Below are 16,782 nucleotides of genomic sequence, written 5' to 3'. Positions count from 1 at the left end.
CCAATGTAAATGACAAGTTAATGAGTGCAACAAACCAACAGGGCACATGTATACATATGTAACAAACCTGCACGTTGTGCACATGTACCCTAGAACTTAAAGTATAATAAAATAAATAAATAAAGAATGTTCCTTACTGAAACATTTTTTGCTCCATTTTCTCCTTTGATTAGAATATACTGCCTTCCACCATGGCAACATTCCAACACAGACACTTCTACATGTAGTTTGCTATGTATGAACTGTTCATTATTGTTTCATTTATTCTTTCTAGGTCACTGTTACTTCTTGAGAGAATGGAAAGATCGTGGCAAACAAGATAGAATTATTTCTGCTTTTGTGGAATTTAAATTTTCATTTAATTCTTGCAATCATCCCACAAGGTAAATTGCTTATTCCTCAGAGGAAGTTAAGAGAGTTTATGTTACCTGCCATAGGTAGTCAAGAGAACTAGTATTCAACCCAGGTCCTCTGATTCCTTAAGACCAAGGTTCTTTTGATGATACCAGCAGTTCTCAAATATTTTTGAAAAGTGACATGCATTGCTTTAAATAAAGTCGTAATTGCCATATTTCACCAATTCTGATGAACACTTTTTCACCTTTCACCTCATCTGAAAACAAGAAGCATTTATTATGGCTGTTGGCAAGGAAATTACAGATATTAAATTCTGGCACCCTGAATATTTGCATTCATTCTTGCAAAGATGGTATCAGTGGCTTGCAAGAAAATCCCAGAGGTAGTGGTAGAGTGCTCTTTCAGAAATACTGTCTTACTAATACTCTCGATGGCACAGAGGATATTATCTGGAAAACATAGACATTGGGTAGTCAGATTTCAGATACAAAGAAGTTTTAGAAATACTTGAAGAAATTCAGATTGTGTGTATGCCTAAATAAGACTAAAAGAGTGCTTTCGGTAAGTATAACATTTTTTAAAGCTCAAGTGATGAAAAATCATTGTAGCATGTTTATTTTGGCGGTTATTTTCTCTTTCTTAATATAATATAATACATCTTGCCTTCCATGTAATTATAGATTCAATGCAATGTGGTATATCTACAACACTTTGGGCTTGACTAATAAGGTGGAATTATAAGCACCACCATCTTCACATCAAGCTTCAACTGGATTAACTCTTCAAGGGGCTTGGCACCTCTCCTCTTTCTTGATGAGTAAAGATTAGCACCATCAGAACTTCACTGCAAACTTGATAATTGAAATCATGTTTTGGCAATTACTGAAATATGTCTAAGGGATTTGATATTGCATGAGCCAGAGATTCTTGATACTCAGACCTCCTAAGTCTACTCCAAACTATGCCCAAATGAGATGGGGTGAAGTAAGATGTGCAAACTTTATAGGCACCAGTTGTAGAATCAGGTTTCTCTGGTTTCAAGGCTAAACTACCTATTTTCTTTTTCTGGCAATGTGACCTTGGCTAAGTTACTTAAACTTTCTATGCCTCTGTTTCCCCATCCACAAATATTAATAGTGCTAATCTCATAGGGCTTAAAAGATTGAAAGACAAAATCCCTATCAACTACCAAGATGTTTTAAGTATTCAACAAATATTGTGAGGGAGGGAATAAGCCTAAAATTATAGGTTTACCTTTGAGACTTTCCCTCCAATCTTCCAACAAAATATGATCTAATATCTGCCTTCACCAATGACAGATATTTATTGAGCACTTTTTCTGTGGAAGTCACCCTCTAGAAATTTATCATCTATTAGAGGGATGAAATACAGATGACAGAAAAACAACTACAAGACAGTATATTATAAGTGGTATGGAAAATGGCACTTTACAATTCTAGAAGAGGTGATATTGCTTCTAGCATGGGCAGGAAGACTTCACAGAGGCAGTAGGATTTGGAACTTCAGACCCAACACTAATCTGAAAAGCAAACAAATAAAGAGTCACTGGAGTTTTGTGAACACAAGTGACCTACTCAAGGTCATGTTTTAGTGAACATTCTTTGTAGATCAACAGGAATATAGATCAGCTCCTCTTTGGAGGAGAGCAAGGGAAAAAAGTGACATTTTCCTGCAGTCTTGTTAAGTGTATTTAGCAATAGGTCAGCTCAGAAGGGAAGCAAGATCTTCGACAACAAAGATTAAAAAGCTGTTAAAGGAGTGGGTGCGGCAAAAGGAAATAGTTATCCAGAAGAAGACTACTGAATTCAGACTGTGATAACAAAAAAAGTGAGATTCAGGTTACAGTTACCAGTTGAGAGTTGAACAAATTAGATTAATACAGGCTGGGGAAGAATTTGCTAAATTTAAAATACTCTATCTCAAGTTAGGTCAATGACTCTATGACAAACACAAGAGTAATTAATGTGTAACTGCAGGCTAAAAGGAGAAATTGAAAAGCTGAATTAAATAAAGCTCATCAATAATAGTGACATTCAAAAACCCACCATGGCCATTTGCTCCACAATTACCAAAGTCCCTGAACAATGAAATCTCACGATAAAAGATGCATTCATCACAGAGTGAGAGAGAAATGATTCCAGGAATCTGCCTTAATTTTTATTACCACTATCATAAAACTGTTATGGGATTATTAATATTGATGTTTGTTCAGGGATTCTGCATCACCATTTCATGCAAGCAGCTTAAAAGTTGCCTTCTGTGAAGCCCACCAAGCTGTTTACATAACCCTAAATGGATGGCAAGAGTTCAACTGGTAATTGTGATTTCAGACATAGTTTGTATTAGTCACTCTCCTAGTGTCTAATCACTACAGTTCATGAGAAACAACAAAAGACAGGCAAGTGTTTTCAGTTCCCTGAGATGATTTACTTGGGCATTCAGTGTCACAGATCAAATAGGTTACTGCAAACATATACAAAAGGGTTTATTAAGGCTATTAAACAACTAAAATTATATAGCTAAGCGATCCAAAATATGTGTTTAAACACTTCATGAGAGAGAGAAAAATTAGGTCAGACACAGATGGGAATTATTTAGGTTTACTCTTAACTCTTCCGAAAATCATCATTGACTCTCTGGCTGCCACTCACCCCTTCTCCCTATTTCTAGCTCAGAACAACACATCTGTTGTTATTTCCTCTCATATTAATGTTTCTACATTTGTGGGTCAGCACATCCCCTAACAGGAGCACAAGAGAAAAAGCATTCTGGGGAAAATGGCTAAATAGCTAACTACAAAGATTTGGGCCAGCTTGTATCTGAATTCTGAATGCAGCTACCTAAAGGAAGGCAGATCAGTCACAGAGGGCAGTGTGATCTATAGCTCCAAGCTCTGGGGAATGGGTTAGAGCAGAGATGGTTTCACAGTTTATGGGGAAAATCCTAGGATCTCAGAAAACAAGTATCAGGGATAATACTGCACATCTACCCATGGCGAAATTCTGCCAATTCAAAGAGTGCATTCAGAGGCAGACAAGGACCTGAGGATGACTGGCCTCCATTAGAAAGAGAGAGCTTCATAACTGAATGATGACAGGATACGGACCAGAGCCCAAAGGCTACATAAAACAAGGAGGCCTTCCTTCAAGTCAAAGTCATAGGACATCCCTCAGGATTGATATTTATTGTCTTCAGGGGCTACACCATTCATGTAAATAGATGAAATGGTCCCCCAAATGGTTCTCAGCCTTCGCTGCACATTGAAGAGCTTTAAATAATACTAATACTACTAGTTCCTGGGTTCCACTCCCGAAGCTTCTAATGTGGTTGGTTGGAGATGCAGCCTGGGAATCATATGTGAGTGCCCCCAGGTGATTCTGATATAGAGCTAAGGCTGAAATCCAGGAGCCTGGGGTGATATAACAGGGAAGGATGAACATGTGACTAACTAGGGAATATGTCATGCTTAAAACTATTCACATTCTTTTGTTTTTTTAAACACTGAGTTGGCCATGTAAACATCTCCATTTTCTGGAGCCCAGAGTTTGTAAAGGAACCAAGAGAGACTCGACAAAAACCAATTCATCCTTAGAAAATGGTGCTAATGAAATAAAATGAATTATGGTAAAGATGATGGGAACTATGACTTGCTAATACTGAGCATTAACTTTGTGCCACACATCATCTCCTTTAATCTTCTAATACTTAGAATGTCACCAGAACAACAATGCCTAGCACATAGGAAGTAGTCAATAAATATTTGTGAATAAATATTGTCACATTTTACATATGGGAAACAAAGGCTCAGAGAGGTTAAATAATTTGTCTACCGTTACACAGTTAGTAGTGAAAGATCCAGGATTTGTCTCCAAGTCTGTCTAAATCTTACCACTTGGCTGTGCTGCCTTCATCTTCGAGAAGTCTGAATTATCCAACATCTCAGAGAGAAACGTAGTCTTAGGGACCTGGTAAGGTATTTGTCCTAGATACAAGTTGTAGTTGAGATACATAGCAGCACTGGCTCTCACTTTCCAGAAACAACTTGATTACTAAATTGAAAAAGCACAATAGACTCCACACGTGAAAGACTGGTTGAATCATTTTAACAATCTATAATAACAATATTTGCAGGACATTCAAAGCAATTCCAAGAATTAACCAACTCTAAATAACTAGAGCATCTGCTACAGAAGATAAAATAGGATAGCAGATTTGATATACCAGCAAACTCCCAGTAACAAGCAATCAATGAAAGAGATGCATAAATGCTTAAAAGACTGTCCATAATGGGGAGGGAGGGGAAAAAAAGCCAATGTATGGTGTCAGCTACCAAGTCATATACAAAAAAAAAAATTGGAAAGGAGAAGGCTAACATAAACAACTAATGGCAACAGTGCAAGCTGAATATAAAGAAGTAGCCCTAAAGGTCAGGCCTTAAAGGGGCTTGAACTTTATTCAACACATGCTGTTTTCACTCCCTAGAATCCTTCTCTCTTTTTTCTATCTGGAAAGGTAACTCATATCTAAGGCATGGCTCTACTATGAACAGGTCTCCAACTCTTTTCATCAAAGCAAATAATTTTCTGAAGCCTATTATCACAATATATTCTATATATCTCAAACACAACTTTCACAATTTGTATCACAATTACATATGTATTAAATCTCCCTTTTGGCATGAGCTCTTTAAAAAAATGAGAGAGGCCATAATTTGTCTTTGTGTCCCCAAACCTTGGCATGGTGCTTGGCCCACGCTAGATGATAAATATTTGAAGGAATGTTTCTGCCAAAAGAAGCCTTTAGCTGCCTCTAACAGCCACATGGGGAAACCTATTAACCTTTAAGTGATACTGAGAGTGTTACTATATTTGCCTATATAGTCAATCCCAAAGGCAAGCTGGTAAAGTTTAGTTTCAGTATAACTTCCAGGATATTAAATCTGGTCCTAAAGTTGCATTCAAGAATACTCTATAAAAGCACAGGTTTTCTGCAGCCATCAAAAACTATCAGTTAATATTTACAGGATCATAATACCATGGTTCTCCATAGCCAAAAGTAAACATTTACTGTTCTATAAACAAGCTTTGCTTTAAGAAAAATTCACTTAAAGAAACACAGCCTCTAGTCTTTCAGACCAATTCAGTAGTTTAGCTCTATTATGCAATAAATGTATAATGTTGACCCAAGAACACTCTGAAGATTTAAGAAGGTACGTCAACTCATTAGGCCATGAAATCACAAATTTAGAGTCTATTATATTGAAAAGAGTTAATGCTAATCACCCCTCCCCATCCAATCTCTAAAAAAAAAAAAAAAAAACCTTATAAAAAGGAAGATCTGTTGGTAAGACTTAAATTGCCTTAGAGAGCAGCATTTTTAACTAATAACCAGAGTAAGGCTCACAGACAAAATACTTGACCTGTGAAATATCTCTTGCTTACTTTTAATGACTATCCTCAACTCAGGAGTTTGTCATAATCACTGCTTCTTATTGATGTGATGGTAAATTAATCTTTGCACTCTGTCAGAAAAAAAAAAACTGAATGCACCTGAATACACCCTTAAAGTTATGTTCTGAAAATCAATTTTTCTTGATGAAAGATGGTAAATCAGTTTTTAATAATTTAGATTCTTCAGTGTGAAATTGTACTTACAATAAAAGATATTTTAAAAAGATGCTTTGATAGAAATAAATTAAACAATGTACAATAAAGTTTGATCCATGTGCCATTATAAACACCCTTCACTTTACATAGAGACAATAAAAATCCCCTTTTAAGGATGGATAGATAAGCATTTGGGAGTATGGTGCAGGAAAGGAGTTGGGGGGAGGGAGAGGGACAAGAAGAGGGAGTGAAAGAGTGAAAAAGTAGAAGGATACACATATTATTGAAATAAAAATTAACTGTTATTATTTTAGTTACTAAGAATAATCTTATGAAAGATTTCCTTTGATAAGCCAGTCTTCAACTCCAAATAAATGTTTAGGATTCATAATCCCTGTGCTGATAATCCTTGACAAAATGACAAGTATTTCCCTGAGCAATATCTAAGCATGGTGGTAAGAAACATGAGCTCTACTCCAGCTGGCATCTGGTGCCCCTCTGGGACGAAGCTTCCAGAGGAAGGAACAGGCAGCAATCTTTGCTGTTCTGCAGGCTCCACTGGTGATAGTTAGGCAAACAGGGTCTGGAGTAGATCCCCAGCAAACTCTTGCAGACCTGCAGCACAGGGGCCTGCTAGAAGAAAAATTAACAAACAGAAAGAAATAACATCAACATCAACAAAAAGGACGTCCACACAGAAACCCCATCTGAAGGTCACCAACATCAAAAACTAAAGGAAGATAAATCCATGAAGACGAGGAAAAACTAGCACAAAAAGACTGAAAATGCCAAAAACCAGAATGCCTCTTCTCCTCCAAGGGATCACAACACAACTCCTCACCAGCAAGGGAACAAAACCAGATGGAGAATGAGTTTAAGGAATTCATAGAAGTAGGTTTCAGAAGGTGGGTAATAACAAACTCCTCTGAGCCAAAGAAGCATTTTCAAACCCAATGCAAGGAAGCTAAGAACTTTGAAAAAAGGGTAGAGGTGATCAAGTGGGCTTCATCCCTGGGATGCAAGGCTGGTTCAACATATGCAAATCAATAAATGTAATCCAGCATATAAACAGAACCAAAGACAAAAACCACATGATTATCTCAATAGATGCAGAAAAGGCCTTTGACAAAATTCAACAGCCCTTCATGCTAAAAACGCTCAATAAATTCGGCATTGATGGAACATATCTCAAAATAATAAGAGCTATTTATGACAAACCCACAGCCAATATCATACTGAATGGGCAAAAACTGGAAAAATTCCCTTTGAAAACTGGCACAAGACAGGGATGCCCTCTCTCACCACTCCTATTCAACATAGTGTTGGACGTTCTGGCTAGGGCAATCAGGCAAGAGAAAGAAATCAAGGTACTCAGTTAGGAAAAGAAGAAGTCAAATTGTCCCTGTTTGCAGATGACATGATTGTATATTTAGAAAACCCCATTGTCTCAGCCCAAAATCTCCTTAAGCTGATAAGAAACTTTAGCAAAGTCTCAGGATACAAAATTAATGTGCAAAAATCGCACGCATTCTTATACAACAGTAACAGACAAACAGAGAGCCAAATCAGGAATGAACTTCCATTCACAACTGCTTCAAAGAGAATAAAATACCTAGGAATCCAACTTACAAGGGATGTCAAGGACCTCTTCAAGAAGAACTACAAACCACTGCTCAGTGAAATAAAAGAGGACACTAACAAATGGAAGAACATACCATGCTCATGGATAGGAAGAATCAATATTGTGAAAATGGCCATACTGCCCAAGGTTATTTATAGATTCAATGCCATCCCCATCAAGCTACCAATGAGTTTCTTCACAGAATTGGAAAAAACTGCTTTAAAGTTCATATGGAACCAAAAAAGTGCCTGCATTTCCAAGACAATCCTAAGTCAAAAGAACAAAGCTGGAGGCATCATGCTACCTGACTTCAAACTATACTACAAGGCTACAGTAACCAAAACAGCATGGTACTGGTACCAAAACAGAGATATAGACCAATGGAACAGAACAGAGTCCTCAGAAATAATACCACACTTCTATAGCCATCTGATCTTTGACAAACCTGAGAAAAACAAGAAATGGGGAAAGGATTCCCTATTTAATAAATGGTGCGGGGAAAATTGGCTAGCCATAAGTAGAAAGCTGAAACTGGGCCCTTTCCTTACTCCTTATACAAAAATTAATTCAAGATGGATTAGAGACTTAAATGTTAGACCTAATACCATAAAAACCCTAGAAGAAAACCTAGGCAATACCATTCAGGACATAGGCATGGGCAAGGACTTCATGTCTAAAACACCAAAAGCAACGGCAGCAAAAGCAAAAATTGACAAATGGGATCTAATTAAACTAAAGAGCTTCTGCACAGCAAAAGAAACTACCATCAGAGTGAACAGGCAACCTACAGAATGGGAGAAAATTTTTGCAATCTACTCATCTGACAAAGGGCTAATATCCAGAACCTACAAAGAACTCAAACAAATTTACAAGAAAAAAACAAACAACCCCATCAAAAAGTGGGCAAAGGATATGAACAGACATTTCTCAAAAGAAGACATTCATACAGCCAACAGATACATGAAAAAATGCTCATCATCACTCGCCATCAGAGAAATGCAAATCAAAACCACAATGAGATACCATCTCACACCAGTTAGAATGGCAATCATTAAGAAGTCAGGAAACAACAGGTGTTGGAGAGGATGTGGAGAAATAGGAACACTTTTACACTGTTGGTGGGATTGTAAACTAGTTCAACCATTACGGAAAACAGTATGGCAATTCCTCAAGGATCTAGATCTAGAAGTACCATATGACCTAGCCATTCCATTACAGGGTATATACCCAAAGGATTATAAATCATGCTGCTATAAAGACACATGCACACGTATGTTTATTGCGGCACTATTCACAATAGCAAAGACTTGGAATCAACCCAAATGTTCATCAGTGACAGACTGGATTAAGAAAATGTGGCACATATACACCATGGAATACTATGCAGCCATAAAAAAGGATGAGTTTGTGTCCTTTGTAGGGACATGGATGCAGCTGGAAACCATCATTCTCAGCAAACTATCTCAAGAACAGAAAACCAAACACCGCATGTTCTCACTCATAGGTGGGAACTGAACAATGAGATCACTTGGACTCGGAAGGGGAACATCACACACCAGGGCCTATCATGGGGAGGGGGGAGGGGGGAGGGATTGCATTGGGAGTTATACCTGATGTAAATCATGCGTTGATGGGTGCTGATGAGTTGATGGGTGCAGCACACCAGCATGGCACAAGTATACCTATGTAACAAATCTGCATGTTATGCACATGTACCCTAGAACTTAAAGTATAATAATAATAAAATATAAACATAAATATAAATAAAATTAGGATAATAAAAAAAAAGGTAGAGGAATTGCTAACTAGAATAACCAGTTTAGAGAATAACATAAATGACCTGATTGAGCTGAAAAACACAGCACAAGAACATTATAAAGCATACAGAAGTATCAATAGCCAAATCAATAAAGCAAAAGAAAGGATATCAGAGATTGAAGATCAACTTAATGAAATAAAGCATGAAGAAAAGATTAGAGAAAAAATAATGAAAGGGAAGGAACAAAGCCTCCAAGAAATATGGGACTATGTGAAAAGAGCAATCCTACGTTTGACTGGTATACCTGAAAGTGACAGGGAGAATGGAACCAAGTTGGAAAACACTCTTCAGAATATTATCCAGGAGAAATTCCCCAACCTAGTAAGACAGGCCAACATTCAAACTCAGGAAATACAGAGAACAGCACAAAAATACTCCTTGAGAAGAGCAGTCCCAAAACACAAAATCATCAGATTCACCAAGGTTGAAATGAAGGAAAAAAATGGTAAGGGTAGCAAGAGAAAAAGGTTGGGTTATGCACAAAGGGAAGCCCATCAGACTAACAATGAATCTCTCTGCAGAAACCCTGTAAGCCAGAAGAGAGTTGGGGCAATATTCAACATTCCCAAAGACAAGAATTTCCAACCCAGAATTTCATATGCAGCCAAACTAAGTTTCACAAGCAAAGGAGAAATAAAATCCTTTACAGAAAAGCAAATGCTGAGAGATTTTGTCACCACCAGGCCTGCCTTACAAAAGCTCCTGAAGAAAACACTAGGCATGCAAAGGGAAAACCAGTACCAGCCACTGCAAAAACATACCAAATTGTAAAGACCATTGACACTATGAAGAAACTGTATCAACTAGTGGGCAAAATAACCAGCTAGCATCATAATGACAGTATCAATATCACATATAACAATATTAACTTTAAATGAAAACAGGCTAAATGCCCCAATTAAAAGACACAGACTCACAAATTGGATACAGAATCAAACCCATCAGTGTGCTATATTCAGGAGACCCATCTCTCATGAAAAGACACACATAGGCTCAAAATAAAGGGATGGAGGAAGATCTACCAAGCAAATGGAAACCAAAAAAAACAGGGGTTGCAATCCTAGTCTTTGATAAAACAGACTTTAAACTAACAAAGTCAAAGAAAGACAAAGAAGGGCATTACATAATGGTAAAGGGATCAACGCAACAAGAAGAGCTAACTATTCTAAATATATATGCACCCAATACAGCAGCACCCAGAATCATAAAGCGAGGTCTTAGAGACCTACAAAGAGACTTACACTCCCACACAATAATAGTGGGAGACTTTACCATATTACTGTCAATACTAGACAGATTAATGACACAGAAAATTAACAAGGATATTCAGGACTTAAACTCAGCTCTGGACCAAGCAGACCTAACAGACACCTACAGAACTCTCCACCCAAAATCAACTGAATATACATTCTTTTCAGCACCACATTGCACTTATCCTGAAATAGACCTCATAATTGGAAGTAAAACACTCCTCAGCAAATGCAAAAGAATGGAAATCATAACAAACAATTTATCAGACCACAGTGTAATCAAATTAGAACTCAGAGTTAAGAAACTCACTCAAAACCATACAACTACATGGAAACTGAACAACCTGCTCCTGAATGACTACTGCGTAAATAACAAAATTAAGGCAAAATAAATAAGTTCTTTGACACCAATGAGAACAAAGACATAATGTACCAGAATCTCTGGGACACAGCTAAAGCAGTGTTTAGAGGAAAATGTATAGCATTAATGCCCACAGGAGAAAGTGGGAAGGATCTAAAATTGACAACCTAACTAACATCATAATTAAAAAAGCCAGAGAAGCAAGAGCAAGCAAATTCAAAAGCTAGCAGAAGACAAGAAATAACTAAGATCAGAGCAAAAATGAAAGAGATAGAGACATGAAAAACCCTTCAAAAAATCAGTGAATCCAAGAGCTGATTTTTTGAAAAGATTAACAAAATAGATAGACCGCTAGCCAGACTAATGAAGAAGAAAAGAGAAAAAAATCAAATAGATATAATTAAAAGTGATAAAGGGGAGATCACCACTGATCCCACAGAAATACAAACTACCATCAGAGAATACTATAACACCTCTAGGCAAATAAACTAGAAAATCTTAAAGAAATTGATAAATTCCTGGACACATACGCTTTCCCAAGACTAAACCAGGAAGAAGTAAAATCCCTGAATAGACCAATAACAAGTTCTGAAATTGAGACAGTAATTAATAGCCTAGCAACCAGAAAAACTGCCTGGGATCAGATGGATTCACAGCAAAATTCTACCAGCAGTAAAAAGAAGAGCTGATACCATTCCTTCTGATACTATTCCAAATGATAGAAAAAGAAGGACTCCTCCCTAACTCATTTTATGAAGCCAGCATTATCCTGATACCAAAACCTGGCAGAGACACAAGAAAAAATGAAAATTTCAGGCCAATATCACTAATCAACATTGATGCAAAAATCCTCATAAAATACTGGCAAACTGAAAGCAGCAGCATATCAAAAAGCTTATCCACTACTCTCAAGCCAGCTGCATCCCTGGGATGCAAGGCTGATTCAACATATGCAAATAAACATAATCCGTCACATAAACAGAACCAATGACAAAAACCACATGATTATCTCAATAGATGCAGAAAAGACCTTTGAGAAAATTCAACACCCCTTCATGCTAAAAACTCTCACAAAATAGGTACTGATGGAACGTATCTCAAAATAATAAGAGCTATTTATGACAAACCCACAGCCAATATCATACTGAATGGGCAAAAGCTGGAAGCATTCCCTTTGAAAACTGGCATAAGACAAGGATGCCCTCTCTCATCATTCCTATTCAACACACTATTGGAAGTTCTGGCCGGAGCAATCAGGCAAGAGAAAGAAATAAAGAGTATTCAAATAGGAAAAGAGGAAGTCAAATTGTCTCTCTTTGCAGATGATATGATTTTATATTTAGAAAACTGCATTGTCTCAGCCCCAAATCTCCTTAAGCTGATAAGCAACTTCAACAAAGTCTCAGGATACAAAAGCAATGCGCAAAAATCACAAACATTCCTGTAAGCCAATAATAGACAAACAGAGAGCCAAATCATGAGTGAACTCCCATTCACAATTGCTACAAAGAGAATAAATACCTAGGAATCCAACTTACAAGGGATGTGAAGGACCTCTTCAAACAAATCACTGCTCAAGGAAATAAGAGAGGACACAAACAAATGGAAGAGCACTCCATGCTCATGGATAGGAAGAATTAATATTGTGAAAATGGCCATACTGCCCAAAGTAATTTATAGATTCAATGCTATCCCCATCGAGCTACCACTGACTTTCTTCACAGAATTAGAAAAAAATACTTTAAATTTCATATGGAACCAAAAAAGAGCCCATATAGCCAAGACAATCCTAAGCAAAAAGAACAAAGCCCTGGAGGGATCACACTACCTGACTTCAAAATATACTACTAGGCTACAGTAACCAAAACAGCATGGTACTGGTACCAAAACAGATATATAGACAAATGGAACAGAACAAAGTCCTCAGCAATAACACCACACATCTACAACCATCTGATTTTTGACAAACCTGACAAAAAACAAGCAGTGTGGAAAGGATTCCCTATTTAATCAATGGTGTTGGGAAAACTGGCTAGCCATATGCAGAAAACTGAAACTATACACCTTCCTTACACCTTATGCAACACTAACTCAAGATGGATTAAAGACTTAAACATAAGACCTAAAACCATAAAAACCCTAGAAGAAAACCTAGGCAATACCATTCAGGACATAGGCATGGGCAAAGACTTCATGACTAAAACACCAAAAGCAATGGCAACAAAAGCCAAAATTGAAAAATGGGAGCTAATTAAACTAAAGAGCTTTGCACAGCAAAAGAAACTATCATCAGATTTAACAGGCAAACTACAGAATGGGAGAAAATTTTTGCAATCTATCCATCTGACAAGGGGCTAATATCCAGAATCTACAAAGAACTTAAACAAATTTACAAGAAAAAAGCAAACAACCCCATCAAAAAGTGGGTGAAGGATCTGAACAGACACTTCTCTAAAGAAGACATTTATGTCACCAACAAACATGTGAAAAAAAGCTCATCGTTACTGGTCATTAGAGAAATGCAAATCAAAACCACAGTGAGATACCATCTCATGCCAGTTAGAATGGTAATCATTAAAAAGTCAGGAAACAACAGATGTTGGCAACAATGTGGAGAAATAGGAACACTTTCACACTGTTAGTGAGAGTGTAAATTTGCCATTGTGGAAATTAACCATGTGGAAAACAGTGTGGCAATTCCTCAAGGAACCAGAAATACCATTTGACCCAGCAATCCCATTACTACATATATACCCAGATGATTATAAATCATTCTACTATAAAGACACATGCACATGTATGTTCATTGCAGTACTATTCACAATTGCAAAGACTTGGAACCAACCCAAATGCCCATCAATGACAGACTGGATAAAGAAAGTGAGGCACATATACACCATGGAATACTATGCAGCCATAAAAAAGAATGAGTTCCTATCCTTTGCAGGGACATGGATGAAGCTGGAAGCCATCATTCTCAGCAAACTAACACAGGAAGAGAAAACCAAACACCACATGTCCTCACTCATAAGTGGTAGTTGAACAATAAGAACACGTGAACACAGGGAGGGGAACATCACACACTGGGGCCTGTTGGAGGGTAGGGGGCTAGGGGAGGGATAGCATTAGGAGAAATACCTAATGTAGATGACAGGTTGATGCGTGCAGCAAACCGCCATGGCAAGTGCATACCTATGTAACAAACCGGCACATTCTGCACATGCATCCCAGAACGTAAAGTATAATAAAAATAAATAAATAAGCATTATTAAATGTAGCAAAATATATTCAGATTACCATGAATATGTACTTCAAATTTGCTGTTGAATAAAATTAATGAGATCACTTTTAAAAAAAAAAAGAAAGAAACATGTGCTCTCAAGGCACAAAATCTGGGTTCAAATTTTGGCAATTATGACTGCCCATTGACTTCATCTTTCTGTTCTTCAATTTCCCTATCTGTAAACTGGTAATAACAGTGTGCTTATGGAGTTATACAATGTTTAACTCAGTAAGTGCTTAACAATGTTATTAGTTATGTTACATTTATTTACAGACTAAAGAAGCCACTAAAAATAACAGTGATTTCTAGAACATATAGGCAGAAAGTTGTTGAAAATAATAGCTAATAACTGCTATTTATAAGGTCTTACTAACTTTAGACACCGTTCTAAAAGCTTTCTATGAAGTAATTTATTTAACCCTTATAACAATGCTATGATTTAAGTACTATTATTTTTCCCACTTTTATACCGAAAGAAGTAAGGCTCAGAAAAGCAATGAGAATTGCTCACAGTTGCTCCTTTGGAATGCAGCAGAACTGGGAGTCAAAATGGGGACTGGATTGACTAGAAACAGAGATTTAAACAATCTGCTTTTATATAAGCCTTATTCTCAATGAAATACAGGAGAAAAATCTTTTGAAATTTTTTTCTACATTTGTCTTGATTATCCTGATCTTTTCGTTTAGGTAAACTCATGTTTGCAACTATATTCCAAATATTAACGAGATTTTGTATACCTAAAAATATTCCTTCAAAAGGTATGAATTAATAAGAGGTGGTAAACCAGTGATCAATCATAACCATGCATGTTTTCAATGCTGAAAACATTTTTGAGATTAATGGAATGTCAGTTCACTTCTTATTGAAAATGTCAATTCACTTTGTTACACCTATCAATTTTAAAGAAACTTAAAACCAATTTTACTTAATTTTGTTGCAGAATATAATTAAATTTCAAGTGGGTATAAAAATTAAACAAGGGAGTATTAAAACACGAGTTATAACATATACCTGGAGTCAAATGCAAGTCATCTTTTATACAGCCATTTTTCATTTCTCAAACTTTTCATATACATTCAATCAGTCTTCCTCCAAAATATACCAATTCCTGTACTAAGATATTAGGCATAGTTTTAAAATATTATTTTTTAAAGTTTGAAAACTCATTTTGCCCCATGCTTCTCTTTGTTGCAACAACTATGATTTGTTGAACATGTATTAGATGCCAATACTGATAAATAACATTTTACTTATTCAACATAACACAGGAAAAACCGAGGCTTAAGAGAGCTAAATACTATACCCAAGGTCACCCAACACTTTATCATAGGACTTACAACTGTTTCTCCAGTAGCCATATCAAACTTATAGCTTCCTCAGCTATGACATTCATCTACCTCACCTGAGAGATTGTAGACACATAAAAACAGAACCATCTTTCTGAATATTCAGTGAAATATTATGAAATATTAGAAACATGGTTTGCATCATGTTCAAGACTAGTGGTTCACAAACTAGTGCACATGAAAATCACCTCCAAACCTTGTTTAAAATGGAGATTCCTAATTACCATTACTTACAAACCCAAGAGTCTAATTTGGTTTGGAGTGTTTGGAACAAGCACCTCAGGTGATTTTGACAAAAGTAATTTGCAGATCATACCTTAAAAAGCAGCATTCTGGCTGGCAGAGTGAGATGGCACAATAGAAGCCTATACATTTGCCCTTTATCCCAACAGGAACACCACATTTTAACAGTTATCTGCACACAGAAAAGTACCATCACAAGAACCAAAAATCAGACAAGCAATCACCATACCTGGTTTTAACTTCATATTGCTGAAAGAGGCATTGAAGAGGGTAGGAGAGACAACTTGAATTGCTAACATCACCCATCCAGCATTCCTTGGCAGCAGCCTTGCATTGCGAGGGGTCTGTAGACCTGGGGAGGGGAAAACACAGTGACTGTGGGACTTTACATCAAACTCAGTGTTGCCCTATCACAGTGGAGAACAAAGCTGCTCTGGGCTCACCCAGTGTCTGAACAAGGAACATTTGGACCAGACCTAGCCAGAGAGGAACTGCCCATCTCAGTGGTCAGAATCTGAGTTTCTCAGCAAGCCTCACCACTGCAGACCAAAATAATACTCTGGGGTCCTGGGTAAACTTGAAACGGAATCTAGGACACAAGGACTGCAACTCCTAGTACCAAGCTGAACTCAGAGCAAGTGGACTAGGGTGGCAAGTCACCTAGAGAGACATCAGTCATGGTAGCAAAGGTAGGGCTTGAGCCACCCCTTCCCCAACCCCAGGCAGTGCAGCTCACAGCAACAAAAGTGATTTCTTCCATCCACTTCCTTAAACAAGAAGAGGAGAGCTAAGAGTAAAGGGGACTTTGTCTTGGGTCTTGGATACCAGCTGAGCCACAGCAGGATAGGGCATCAGGCAGAGTTGCAAGGACCCC

At 37.2% G+C, this 16,782-nt stretch overlaps 1 long non-coding RNA gene across 1 annotated transcript in view; it reads right to left on the bottom strand.

Annotated features, from left to right (window-relative positions):
- The window catches only part of LOC117069693, a 325,386-nt gene that overhangs the window by 200,182 nt on the left and 108,422 nt on the right, over positions 1–16,782 (bottom strand). The window contains exon 2 of the long non-coding RNA XR_004431636.1: positions 16,138–16,260. This is a non-coding gene — a long non-coding RNA (uncharacterized LOC117069693). The remainder of the gene's footprint in view (positions 1–16,137; positions 16,261–16,782) is intronic.

Source organism: Trachypithecus francoisi, unplaced genomic scaffold (assembly GCF_009764315.1).
Source record: "Trachypithecus francoisi isolate TF-2019V2 unplaced genomic scaffold, Tfra_2.0 Lachesis_group3, whole genome shotgun sequence".
NCBI lineage: Eukaryota > Metazoa > Chordata > Mammalia > Primates > Cercopithecidae > Trachypithecus > Trachypithecus francoisi.
The sequence above is the reverse complement of the archived record's forward strand: the minus strand, read 5'-3'. Positions and strand labels throughout refer to the sequence as shown.